This window comes from Carcharodon carcharias, chromosome 7, assembly GCF_017639515.1.
Source record: "Carcharodon carcharias isolate sCarCar2 chromosome 7, sCarCar2.pri, whole genome shotgun sequence".
NCBI classification, from domain to species: domain Eukaryota; kingdom Metazoa; phylum Chordata; class Chondrichthyes; order Lamniformes; family Lamnidae; genus Carcharodon; species Carcharodon carcharias.
In genome coordinates, this window is record NC_054473.1 from 5,719,804 (window position 1) to 5,733,574 (window position 13,771).

The following is a 13,771-nucleotide window of genomic DNA, read 5'->3' on the forward strand; positions in this document are numbered from 1 at the left end:
ACTCAATGACCTGACCTCCACAACCTTCTGTGGCAATGAATTCCATAGATTCACTACTTTCTGGCTGAAGAGGTTTCTTCTCATCTCTGTTCTAAAAGGTCTTCCCTTTACTCTGAGGCTGTGCCCTCAGGTCCTAGTCTCTTCTACTAATGGAAACATCTTCCCTCCGTCCACTCTCTCCAGGCCTTTCAGTATTCTGTAAGTTTCAATCAGATCCCCCCTCATCCTTCTAAACTCCATCGAGTATAGACCCAGAGTCCTCAAACGTTCCTCATATGTTAAGCCTTTCATTCCTGGGATCATTCTTGTGAACCTCCTCTGGACCCTCTCCAGGGCCAGAACATCCTTCCTGAGATACGGGGCCCAAAATTACTCACAATATTCTAAATGTGGTCTGACCAGAGCCTTATAAAGCCTCAGCAGCACATCCCTGCTTTTATATTCCAGTCTTCTCGAAATAAATGCCAACATTGCATTTGCCTTCCTAACTAACGACTCAACCTGCAAGTTAACCTTAAGAGAATCCTGGACTAGGACTCCCAAGTCCCTTTGCACTCCAGATTTCTGAATTCTCTCTCCATTTAGAAAATAGTCTATGCCTCTATTCTTCCTACCAAAGTGCATGATCTCACACTTCCCCACATTATATTCCATCTGCCACTTCTTTGCCCATTCTCCTAACCTGTCCAAATCCTTCTGCAGCCTCCCCGCCTCTTCAATACTACCTGTCCCTCTACCTGTCTTTGTATCATCTGCAAACTTAGCCAGGATGCCCTAGGTCCTTCATCTAGATCATTAATGTATAAAGTGAAAAGTTGTGGTCCCAACACTGACCCCTGCAGAACTCCACTAGTCACCGGCCGCCATCCTGAGAAGGACCCCCTTATCCCCACTCTCTGCCTCCTGCCAGACAGCCAATCTTCTATCCATGCTAGTACCTTGCCTCTAACACCATGGGCTCTTACCTTACTGAGCAGCCTCCTGTGCGGCACCTTGTCAAAGGCCTTCTGGAAGTCCAAGTAGATAACATCCATTGGCTCTCCTTTGTCTAACCTACTCGTTACCTCCTCAAAGAATTCTAACAGATTTGTCAGGCAAGACCTCCCCTTGATGAAACCATGCTGACTTTGCCCTACTTTACCATGCACTTCCAAGTATTCTGAAATCTCATCCTTAATAATGGACTCTAAAATCTTACCAATGACCGAGATCAGGCTAATCGGCCTGTAATTTCCCATCTTTTGCCTCACTCCCTTCTTAAACAGGGGGGTTACATTAGGGATTTTCCAGTCCTCTGGGACTCTCCCTCGGTCAGATGTCTCATTTAAATTTGTGTCTGATAGAATGTGTGTGTGTGAGTGTGTGTATGTGGGAGTGAGCGTGTGTGTGTAAGTGTTGAGGCCAGGGTGTTTTTAGTTGGGAACTGGGCTTGGTTATGATGTCCTCCAATGTCCTACAGCTTCCCACTCTTTGACCTGCAGAAGCAATGGCTGCAGGGACAATTACCTGTGGCAGGAGGTATGGAGCAGTAAACCAGTAAATGTTGCTGCTGTTATTAAAAAGTCAGTACTTAGTAGGGTTCAAGGTGATCCGAGTTTCAGGGATCCCACAGAACAAACCTATGATTAAATCAGCACCTGGCACAGGGGAGGGGCCACTGTGGGAATATCAAACCGTCACATCAGGCCAATATAGGGCAGTCTTCTGAGGGACTGAGGGACCAAGTTAAGGAAAGGAGGATTACCGTACCTGCTCTGTCAACTGAGAGTCTGGGGACAGTGTAAAGGGAGCTTTACTCTGTATCTAACCCCGTGCTGTACCTGTCCTGGGAGTGTTTGATGGGGACAGTGTAGAGGAAGCTTTACTCTGTATCTAACCCCGTGCTGTACCTGTCCTGGGAGTGTTTGATGGGGACAGTGTAGAGAGAGCTTTACTCTGTATCTAACCCCGTGCTGTACCTGTCCTGGGAGTGTTTGATGGGGACAGTGTAGAAGGGGCTTTACTCTGTATCTAACCCCGTGCTGTACCTGTCCTGGGAGTGTTTGGTGGGGACAGTGTAGAGGGAGGTTTACTCTGTATCTAACCCTGTGCTGTACCTGTCCTGGGAGTGTTTGATGGGGACAGTGTAGAGGGAGATTTACTCTGTATCTAACCCCGTGCTGTACCTGTCCTGGGAGTGTTTGATGGGGACAGTGTAGAGGGAGATTTACTCTGTATCTAACCCCGTGCTGTACCTGTCCTGGGAGTGTCTGATGGGGACAGTATAGAGGGAAAGTTAAAAAAACGCTTAATTGTAGAGTAAAGGCTTGACATCAGAACCATACATGATGCTGAAGTTACAATGGTGCCAGAAATAAGAGGGATCTGGAAGGAGGAGAATCTTCAGCCTCATTTGGGGTCCAAATATGTAAACATATGCTGAAAATAAAGAGTCATTGTTTTGAGAAACTACAGGCCTGAGCAGCTACTTTAGGAGAAAGGACAATCCCCAAAGCCCCATTTAGACCCCGACCTCATAACAAAACATTAATTCGTTCATTCTATTCCTGACTTGGACGTTTGATGTTGAGGCTGCACACGGGTGTGTGGAATGGGAAGGGATCTGCTTTCCAGTAACAACATCCCTCAAAGTAAAAGGAGGAGTCCATTGTGAAATTATTCATTGGCCACAGTGACGAGCCTGAGAGTTTGGAAGAAAAGTTCCCATCCTGCACATTCTTTAAGAACCTGATGGATCCAAAGCAGCAGCCACACAGTCTGAGGTTCCAGATGTTTGTCATTGTTTTCCCTAAATAAACAGCGGGAGATTTAAATTGTGTCCTAATCAATCACCTGACTCCAGACGGCTAATGGGGAATATATTTCCAGAGCTCCACCAATTGAACAAAAAAGAAACACGGACATCAGCCATAGTTGAGTGGGGAGCATTCTCTCATTCCTGGTCGGAGCCTGAGAGATTCACAATCCAGGCTGGCACTAGAGTGCAGCACTGAGGGAGTGCTGCACTGGCGGAGGGTCAGAACTGAGGGAGTGCTGTACTGGCGGAGGGTCAGAAATGAGGGAGTGCTGCACTGGCGGAGGGTCAGAACTGAGGGAGTGCTGCACTGGCGGAGGGTCAGTACTGAGGGAGTGCTGCACTGGCGGAGGGTCAGAACTGAGGGAGTGCTGCACTGGCGGAGGGTCAGAAATGAGGGAGTGCTGCACTGGCGGAGGGTCAGAACTGAGGGAGTGCTGGACTGGCGGAGGGTCAGTACTGAGGGAGTGCTGCACTGGCAGAGGGTCAGTAATGAGGGAGTGCTGCACTGGCAAAGGGTCAGCACTGAGGGAATGCTGCACTGGCTGAGGGTCAGCACTAAGGGAGTGCTGCACTGTCAGAGGGTCAGTACTAAGGGAGTTCTGCACTGCCAGAGGGTCAGTACTGAGGGAGTGCTGCACTGCCAAAGGGTCAGAACTGAGGGATTGCTGCACTGGTGGAGGGTCAGTACTGAGGGAGTGCTGCACTGTCTGAGGGTCAGCACTGAGGGAGTGCTGCACTGGCCGAGGGTCAGTACTGAGGGAGTGCTGCACTGTCAGAGGGTCAGTACTGAGGGAGTGCTGCACTGTCAGAGGGTCAGCACTGAGGGAGCGCTGCACTGTCAGAGCGTCAGTACTGAGGGAGTGCTGCACTGCCAGAGGGTCAGTACTGAGGGAGTGCTGCACTGTGAGAGGGTCAGTACTGAGGGAATGCTGCACTGGCGGAAGGTCAGTACTGAGGGAGTGCTGCACAGCCAGAGGGTCAGTACTGAGGGAGTGCTGCACTGTCAGAGGGTCAGTAATGAGGGAGTGCTGCACTGTCAGAGGGTCAGTAATGAGGGAGTGCTGCACTGGCAGAGGGTCAGCACTGAGGGAATGCTGCACTGGCCGAGGGTCAGTACTGAGGGAGTGCTGCACTGGCCGAGGGTCAGCACTGAGGGAGCGCTGCACTGTCAGAGCGTCAGTACTGAGGGAGTGCTGCACTGCCAGAGGGTCAGTACTGAGGGAGTGCTGCACTGCCAGAGGGTCAGTACTGAGGGAGTGCTGCACTGCCAGAGGGTCAGTACTGAGGGAGTACTGCACTGCCAGAGGGTCAGTACTGAGGGAGTGCTGCACTGTCAGAGGGTCAGTACTGAGGGAGTGCTGCACTGGCGGAGGGTCAGCACTGAGGGAGTGCTGCACTGGCGGAGGGTCAGCACTGAGGGAGTGCTGCACTGGTGGAGGGTCAGCACTGAGGGAGTGCTGCACTGGCGGAGGGTCAGTACTGAGGGGGAGCTGCACTGTCAGAGGGTCAGTAGTGAGGGAGTGCTGCACTGTCAGATGGTCAGTACTGAGGGAGTTCTGCACTGTCAGAGGGTCAGTACTGAGGGAGTTCTGCACTGTCAGAGGGTCAGTACTGAGCGAGTTCTGCACTGTCAGAGGGTCAGTACTGAGGGAGTTCTGCACTGTCAGAGGGTCAGTACTGAGGGAGTTCTGCACTGTCAGAGGGTCAGTACTGAGGGAGTTCTGCACTGTCAGAGGGTCAGTACTGAGGGAGTTCTGCACTGTCAGAGAGTCAGTACTGAGGGAGTGCTGCACTGTCAGAGGGTCAGTACTAAGGGCGTGCTGCACTGTCAGAGGGTCAGTACTGAGGGAGTGCTGCACTGTCAGAGGGTCAGTACTGAGGGAGTGCTGCACTGTCAGAGGGTCAGTACTGAGGGAGTGCTGCACTGGCGGAAGGTCAGTACTGAGGGAGTGCTGCACTGCCAGAGGGTCAGTACTGAGGGATTGCTGCACTGCCAGAGGGTCAGAACTGAGGGATTGCTGCACTGGCGGAGGGTCTGCACTGAGGGAGTGCTGCACTGTCTGAGGGTCAGCACTGAGGGAGTGCTGCACTGTCAGACGGTCAGTACGGAGGGAGTGCTGCACTGTCAGAGGGTCAGCACTGAGGGAGTGCTGCACTGGCGGAGGGTCAGTACTGAGGGAGTGCTGAACTGTCAGAGGGTCCGTACTGAGGGAGTGCTGCACTGCCAGAGGGTCAGTACTGAGGGAGTGCTGCACTGTCAGAGGGTCAGAACTGAGGGAGCGCTGCACTGCCAGAGGGTCAGTACTGAGGGAGTGCTGCACGTCAGAGGGTCAGTACTGAGGGAGTGCTGCACTGTCAGAGGGTCAGTACTGAGGGAGTGCTGCACTGCCAGAGGGTCAGTACTGAGGGAGCGCTGCACTGTCAGAGGGTCAGTACTGAGGGAGCGCTGCACTGCCAGAGGGTCAGTACTGAGGGAGTGCTGCACGTCAGAGTGTCAGTACTGAGGGAGCGCTGCACTGCCAGAGGGTCAGTACTGAGGGAGTGCTGCACGTCAGAGGGTCAGTACTGAGGGAGTGCTGCACTGTCAGAGGGTCAGTACTGAGGGAGTGCTGCACTGTCAGAGGGTCAGTACTGAGGGAGTGCTGCACTGTCAGAGGGTCAGTACTGAGGGAGTGCTGCACTGCCAGAGGGTCAGTACTGAGGGAGCGCTGCACTGTCAGAGGGTCAGTACTGAGGGAGCGCTGCACTGCCAGAGGGTCAGTACTGAGGGAGTGCTGCACGTCAGAGTGTCAGTACTGAGGGAGTGCTGCACTGTCAGAGGGTCAGTACTGAGGGAGTGCTGCACTGACAGAGGGTCAGTACTGAGGGAGTGCTGCACTGTCAGAGGGTCAGAACTGAGGGAGCGCTGCACTGCCAGAGGGTCAGTACTGAGGGAGTGCTGCACGTCAGAGGGTCAGTACTGAGGGAGTGCTGCACTGTCAGAGGGTCAGTACTGAGGGAGTGCTGCACTGTCAGAGGGTCAGTACTGAGGGAGTGCTGCACTGCCAGAGGGTCAGTACTGAGGGAGCGCTGCACTGTCAGATGGTCAGTACTGAGGGAGTTCTGCACTGTCAGAGGGTCAGTACTGAGGGAGTTCTGCACTGTCAGAGGGTCAGTACTGAGCGAGTTCTGCACTGTCAGAGGGTCAGTACTGAGGGAGTTCTGCACTGTCAGAGGGTCAGTACTGAGGGAGTTCTGCACTGTCAGAGGGTCAGTACTGAGGGAGTTCTGCACTGTCAGAGAGTCAGTACTGAGGGAGTGCTGCACTGTCAGAGGGTCAGTACTAAGGGCGTGCTGCACTGTCAGAGGGTCAGTACTGAGGGAGTGCTGCACTGTCAGAGGGTCAGTACTGAGGGAGTGCTGCACTGTCAGAGGGTCAGTACTGAGGGAGTGCTGCACTGGCGGAAGGTCAGTACTGAGGGAGTGCTGCACTGCCAGAGGGTCAGTACTGAGGGATTGCTGCACTGCCAGAGGGTCAGAACTGAGGGATTGCTGCACTGGCGGAGGGTCTGCACTGAGGGAGTGCTGCACTGCCAGAGGGTCAGTACTGAGGGAGTGCTGCACTGCCAGACGGTCAGAACTGAGGGAGTGCTGCACTGGCGGAGGGTCAGTACTGAGGGAGTGCTGCACTGGCGGAAGGTCAGTACTGAGGGAGTGCTGCACTGTCAGAGGGTCAGTACTGAGGGAGTGCTGCACTGCCAGAGGGTCAGTACTGAGGGAGTGCTGCACTGCCAGACAGTCAGAACTGAGGGATTGCTGCACTGGCGGAGGTTCTGTACTGAGGGAGTGCTGCACTGTCTGAGGGTCAGCACTGAGGGAGTGCTGCACTGGCGGAGGGTCAGCACTGAGGGAGTGCTGCACTGGCGGAGGGTCAGCACTGAGGGAGTGCTGCACTGGCGGAGGGTCAGCACTGAGGGAGTGCTGCACTGGCGGAGGGTCAGCACTGAGGGAGTGCTGCACTGTGAGAGGGTCAGCACTGAGGGAGTGCTGCACTGGAGGGGGGTCAGTACAGAGGGAGTGCTGCACTGCCAGAGGGTCAGAACTGAGGGATTGCTACACTGGCAGAGGGTCTGTACTGAGGGAGTGCTGCACTGTCTGAGGGTCAGCACTGAGGGAGTGCTGCACTGTCAGAGGGTCAGCACTGAGGGAGTGCTGCACTGGCAGAGGGTCAGCACTGAGGGAGTGCTGCACTGGCAGAGGGTCAGCACTGAGAGAGTGCTGCACTGGCAGAGGGTCAGCACTGAGGGAGTGCTGCACTGGCAGAGGGTCAGCACTGAGGGAGTGCTGCACTGTGAGAGGGTCAGCACTGAGGGAGTGCTGCACTGGAGGGGGGGTCAGTACTGAGGGAGTGCTGCACTGCCAGAGGGTCAGTACTGAGGGAGAGCTGCACTGTCAGAGGGTCAGTACTGAGGGAATGCTGCACTGGCGGAAGGTCAGTACTGAGGGAGTGCTGCACTGTCAGAGGGTCAGTACTGAAGGATTGCTGCACTGTCAGAGGGTCAGTACTGAGGGAGCGCTGCACTGTCAGAGGGTCAGTACTGAGGGAGTGCCGCACTGTCAGAGGGTCAGTACTGAGGGAGTGCCGCACTGTCAGAGGGTCAGTACTGAGGGAGTGCCGCACTGTCAGAGTGTCAGTACTGAGGGAGTGCTGCACTGTCGGTGGGTCAGCACTGAGGGAGTGCGGCACTGTCAGAGGGTCAGTACTGAGGGAGTGCTGCACTGTCAGAGGGTCAGTACTGAGGGAGTGCTGCACTGTCAGAGGGTCAGTACTGAGGGAGCGCTGCACTGTCAGAGGGTCAGTACTGAGGGAGCGCTGCACTGTCAGAGGGTCAGTACTGAGGGAGTGCCGCACTGTCAGAGGGTCAGTACTGAGGGAGTGCCGCACTGTCAGAGGGTCAGTACTGAGGGAGTGCCGCACTGTCAGAGTGTCAGTACTGAGGGAGTGCTGCACTGTCGGTGGGTCAGCACTGAGGGAGTGCGGCACTGTCAGAGGGTCAGTACTGAGGGAGTGCTGCACTGTCAGAGGGTCAGTACTGAGGGAGTGCTGCACTGTCAGAGGGTCAGTACTGAGGGAGCGCTGCACTGTCAGAGGGTCAGTACTGAGGGAGTGCTGCACTGTCAGAGGTTCAGTAGTGAGGGAGCGCTGCACTGTCAGAGGGTCAGTACTGAGGGAGTGCTGCACTGTCAGTCTTTCAGATGAGAGATTTAACCAAAGCCCCTGTCTGCCCTCTCAGATGTACAAGATCTCAAGCACTGTTCTGAAGAACAATAAAGCTCTCCCCCTCCATCCCCTCACAGGGGACTTGGCCTCATGTCCAAAGCTGATTACCAGGCCATTCTCCGGTTGCTTTTTGTGAGATCTTGCTGTGGGATAACTGGCTTCCTTCTTTCCTACATTACAGCAGTGACCACGCTTCAAAGTGTTTCAGTGGCTGTAAAACACTTTGGGACATCCCAAGGTTATGAAAGGCGCTATAGAGATCTAAATCTTACTTTCTGGCAGCTGGTAGAAGGGGGTCTACAATCAGCCAAAAAGAAAGTGAATTCATGTACTAGTCTGCTCCAGGAAAGCCCTGTCTCGAGCCCAAAGTTTCATCCACTGACAGGTTCTGGTGATGGATAAGTTCACTTATCTCGGCAGCGCACTCTCTCTCTCCAGCTGTCTACATTGACAAGAGACGCATGCAAGAGTTGCCAAAGCAAGTGTAGCTTTTGGCAGACTTTGAGCATCAGTCTGGGAACGAAAAGGAGCCAGTCTCCCCTCCAAACTGTGGAGCAATAGTCCTGCCCACTCTGCGCTACACATGTGAGACTCAGACTGTGCACGATCGTTATGCCAAGAAGCTCAACCACTTTCACTTGAGCTGCTTTTGGAAGCTTCTGGAGATCAGGTGGCAGGACAAAATACCAGACCCTGAGGTAATCTGGTTACTGACACTCACCTGACACTCATTTACCAAAGGAAATCATTTTGGGAGCTAGACTCTGGGGTGCACGCTCATGACAGTCAAAGGAAGCTCTACACGGACACTCTGAAGGCTTCACTTAGGAGTTTTGATATCGACCCCGAATCCTGGGAGAATCTCGCCCAGGATCACTGGACCTGGTGCAACCAAATAAAACATGGTCAGGCCTCCTTTGAAAGCAAGTGCAGATCAGGCAGAGAGAAAACACAAGCAGGGCAAATCTCAAACCAGTAACTCATCCAAAACTCGATTGCCTGTGGTGTCCTGTCCTATTTGCTGGGCACAGGTCACAGGTCTTAGCAGTCACCTAACAACCGGAACCCTACCAAACTCCCACGTGATGAACATGATCATCGTCATCTCGAAGGACAAACAAAAGAAAGGGCGATGGTTTGTCAAATCCACATATTAGCATCAGACTGGCAGGATCTGAGGACATCCAGCTACACAAAGGCCAATTCCAATTTTTCAAAAAACAGTTCATCAAAAATCTCTTATATTCTGAAATTAATGTTATTATTTTTTTAAAGTAAATATATTTTATAGAACAAAGAAAATATACAGAATTGCTTTATATGTACATCACATAATTCACAAAATTTACATAATCAGTGCCAAATCTCTAGTCGTTTAACTATATAAAGCCTAACTGTATACAGGATATGTACACACATTCATAGGATGCAAACTAGATTGGCTACATTAAACATAATGTACTGCGTCAGAATGAACACACTGCTAAATATATATGTACACTGCTTCCATAAACGTGTATAAGTCACTAAGTTAACAACTGTATTCCAACTACTATAGGGACACCAATAAGGCTGAAATGTCCAAAAGGTCCTGGATTTTTCCTAGTTGAATTAATTGTAATTCCTGGACTGTGAAAGTTAGAGGGAGTCCTGTGTGGGGAGTTAGTGAACTGGCTGAACTGCAAAGGGCTGCTGGTGAGATAAGGACAGGAGATGGAAAGGGCGTAGGGGTGAAGCGCAAGGCAAGGAAGACAAGACATGGAGGCATGGCAGAGACTCAAGAAGGATTTTGTTTTGCCCTGATCAAAACCCGTTGTTGATCTTAACTTCTGACAGCCCACATCAGGAGTTGTAGGCTTGTTCATGTCAGCAGTGTCTCAGTGAGTAACGCATTCTCTCTTGCCACTCAGTCAGAAGGTTGTGGGTTCAAGCCCCACTTCAGAGTCCTGAGCCCATAATCCAGGCTGACACAATTCTGAGGGAGTGCAGCACTGTCGGAGGTGTCAGCTCTCACTTGAGACCATTAAACCAAGGCCCAGTCTACCCTCTTAGGTGGGTGTAAAAGATTCCACAGCCACTATTTTGAAGAAGAGCAGGAGAGTCCTCCCTGGTGCCCTTGCCGATATTTATCCCACAGTCAACATCACCAAAACTTGGTCATAATCGTATTGCTGTTTGTGGGATCTTTCTGTGCTTGGACACCACATTTCCTACACTACAACAGTGATTATGCTTAATTGGTTATATAGTGCTTTGGGATGTCCTGAGGAGGTGAATGGCACAGGTCATTCTTTCAAAGAAAAACAAACTCTATTTTACACAAGGTGGTGTTAGATGTAGAAACCCCCCCATTTAGATAATCAGTTTAAAAACCACTCCGATTAAAAACTACCTTCCCTCGCCTCTGTACCAGACAGGAAGGAATCAGCAACACTTTAGATTCCAAACACAATCAAACAGAAGGAAGAGAATGTCGATGAATCAGATGCCGAGTTTAACCCTGTGAACCACATTGTCTATGGCAGATGGACAAGGGCAAGGGCTCTCTCTGTACAGTACATCACTCACTAATCACACTGCAGAATTGTTGTCTAGGCAAAACAATTTCCAAACCAAGCTAATAAAATTGTTCTGATGAAAGGCCATTGACCTGAAACATTAACCCTGTTTCTCTCTACAGATGCTGCCTGACCTGCTATTTCCAACATTTTCTGTTTTTATTTCAGATTTTCAAGCATCCACAATATTTTGCTTTTGTATATTAAATGATATCCTCACCTTGTAGAATTTAAAAGGCTATTTTATGTTTTGCATGTGTAAGGAACCACACAATATTTTAAGTTAGGCTTTGGGCCTATAAGTTGCCAACCCTCCAGGATTGTCCTGGAGTCTCCAGGAATTGAAGATTAATTTCGAGGATACAGCTGGGAACAAAATCCCAGGGGATCAATCATGCAGGCTTTAAAATAAAAATAACTGATTCAAGCGTTAAAATAAAATTATGAAAACATTGGAGATGAGAAGAAAACAAGTTGTTTTAAATTGAGAGCGAATCATCCAATCAGGTAATCAAAATGTCTGTCTGATTTCCAATTGGCTGTGGGACGGAGGGGCTTTGTGAGGAAGGACATACTGGGAGACCAATGGGAGAGGGCTGGGAGCAGAGACGCAAGGCGATTGGAGGGAGGAGGTCATGTGTTGAATCCATCAGGAATTCAGCCAACCAGAAATGCTGATCCTTAGTTCTCAGAGAACCCAATTTACCTCAGAGCAGATTTTATTGTTTTGCTTGGAGTGTTGTCTACTTTATTCAGAACTCTACATCACAGGAAGGATGTTGTCATGTTCTCTGTTACAGTCTTCAGAAATTGATAGAGTGGACTGGAGTTTAAAGGATGGGTGGTATTATACAGCACATCTCCCCACTTTGTTGGAGGCTAGCCAACTAAACAAACACATTGGGAACTCCCAATCTCAGGAACACAACTGCTTGGCAAGAAAATGTCAAGGTCCATTGAATTCACCTTCTCACATCCTGGTGGTCACGTTACAATGATATTGGAGTTATTGACTAATCACAGTGATCAATCGCCATCAATGAGTCTACAACATACCCAGACACGAGGTGAGGAAAACCCCCAGTCGGGGAAGAGGTTTGGGAACAAATGGTCCAAAATCATCTGTTCCTCCTGGATACGCTCCACTCACCACACATCAAGTCTCCATTTACTCAAGATACTGGATCCCAAAATGTTAATTTCTGAATGAAATTTGAATGAATCAATATTAACCTCTCAAGGTGGGTTGTGTTCTCTGGTTCTGTTGCCCATCCCTAATTGCCCTTGAACTTGAGTGGCTTGCTAGACTATTTCAGAGGGCAGGTAAGAGTCAACCGCATTGCTGTGGGTTTGTAGGCCAGACCAGGTAAGGACAGCTGATTTCCTTCCCTAAAGGGCGTTAGTGAACCAGATGGGTTTTTGCAACAATTGACAATGGTTTTCATGGTCACCGTTACTGAGACTAGCTTTATATTCAAGTTTTAGTCATTAAATTCAAATTCCAGCTGCCATGTTGGGATTTGAACCCATGTCCCCAAAAGCATTAACCTGGGCCACTGGATTACTAGGCTAGTGGCATTACCACAACAGCACCATTACCCCCAAATTCTGGGCAAGGTGAGACAGCTTGTTACAGTTGACATTATCCCAAGAATATTTTGTGATAACCAATGACTCTGTAACAGACAAAGGTGCGCTGTCCATCGGTATTCAGGGAACTTGGAAGCTTTTGGTCATTGCAAACTCTTCGTTACTTTATTTTAATTCCAAATATATTAGCAAAATAAGTAAAGGATAAGCAGATTAAGTGTGTGGATATTTCTATAAAAATGCAGAAAGAAAGGGTGAGTTGGAAAGTCAATGGTAAACTTTAAAGATGTTGGGGAACTCTTTGAAGATCTGCCTGGATTCCTGGTCCACTATCTGACTCTCAAGCAACACCACCAAATACTGGTCATTCATCACTTGCTGTGTCTGGGATCCTGCTGTGCACAAAATGGCAGCCACATCCACCGACATAACAAGCCTGGGCACTTCAAAGTCATTTATTGTAGGTAAGGCACTTTGAGGTGTTTGGAGAAACCTGATAAGGCCTGATATAAATACAAAGCACCCCATCACCAATGGAGAGGGTTTTTTCAGCCACGCTGCTATCTACAGTTTATGGAAGGTCACTTGAAGGCCTCACAGATTAATAATTAAACTGGTTGATAACCTGGACTTGGACGGAATTCCCAGTGGGAACGAGCGAGGAGGACGGCAACGGGAAACACTGCTTCAAACCCGTTAGCTGCCCTGGCACTGGAGGACAGTGGGAACTGGGAGGATCAGCCCTGTCTCCTGGGCAACAGAGTGATGCTACGATTTAACAGAGGCCACAGAAGAGGCTTTCCAATCTCCAGGACAGGTTTATGAGGTACTAAATAGGTTGAGTGTTGAACGATTAGGGATCAGCACAATGGTCCCAACATGTACGGGTTTGACGCAGATCACTCCGATGAAGTAAGCTTTTATTTTTGGAAAGTGGTTAAAACCACAACTCTTGACCATCCCAGGTTACCCTGAAAAGATTTAACCCCTTCCCTTCCTGCAACTATTTGCTCTGCAGCCACCTCAAAGCAACATTAAGTCTCAGCGGCCGCTCGGTGATAGCACTCTCTCCAAGTCAGATAGTTATAGATCCAAGACCCGCTCCAGAGAATCCGGACTGGTTCTCCCACTGCGGTACTGAGGGAGTACTGCACTGTCAGGGGGTCAGTACGGAGAGAGTGCTGCACTGTCAATATACACCCCTCAACCAACATCACAGACAAATTATTGGGCCATTATCACATTGCTGTTTGTGAGATCTTGCTGTGCGCAAATTGGTGGTTGTGATTCCTCCATTACAACGGTGACCACACTTCAAAAAGTACTTTGTTGGTCTATAATGCATTTTGGGGACATCTTGAGCTTGTGCATACAAATACAGCCATTCTTCATTTTAAAGGTCTGTCATTAAATTTAGCACTGGAGTTACATGCAAGTCAGTCTGGCTAAGGCCGATTGGTTCCTTGAATTAGTGACCAGGTGGTGTTTTTTTTTTTACAACATTCCAGCAACTTTCATGGCCATTTTGTTCTGCTTCCAGCCCACACAATACTAGCTTTATTGAAT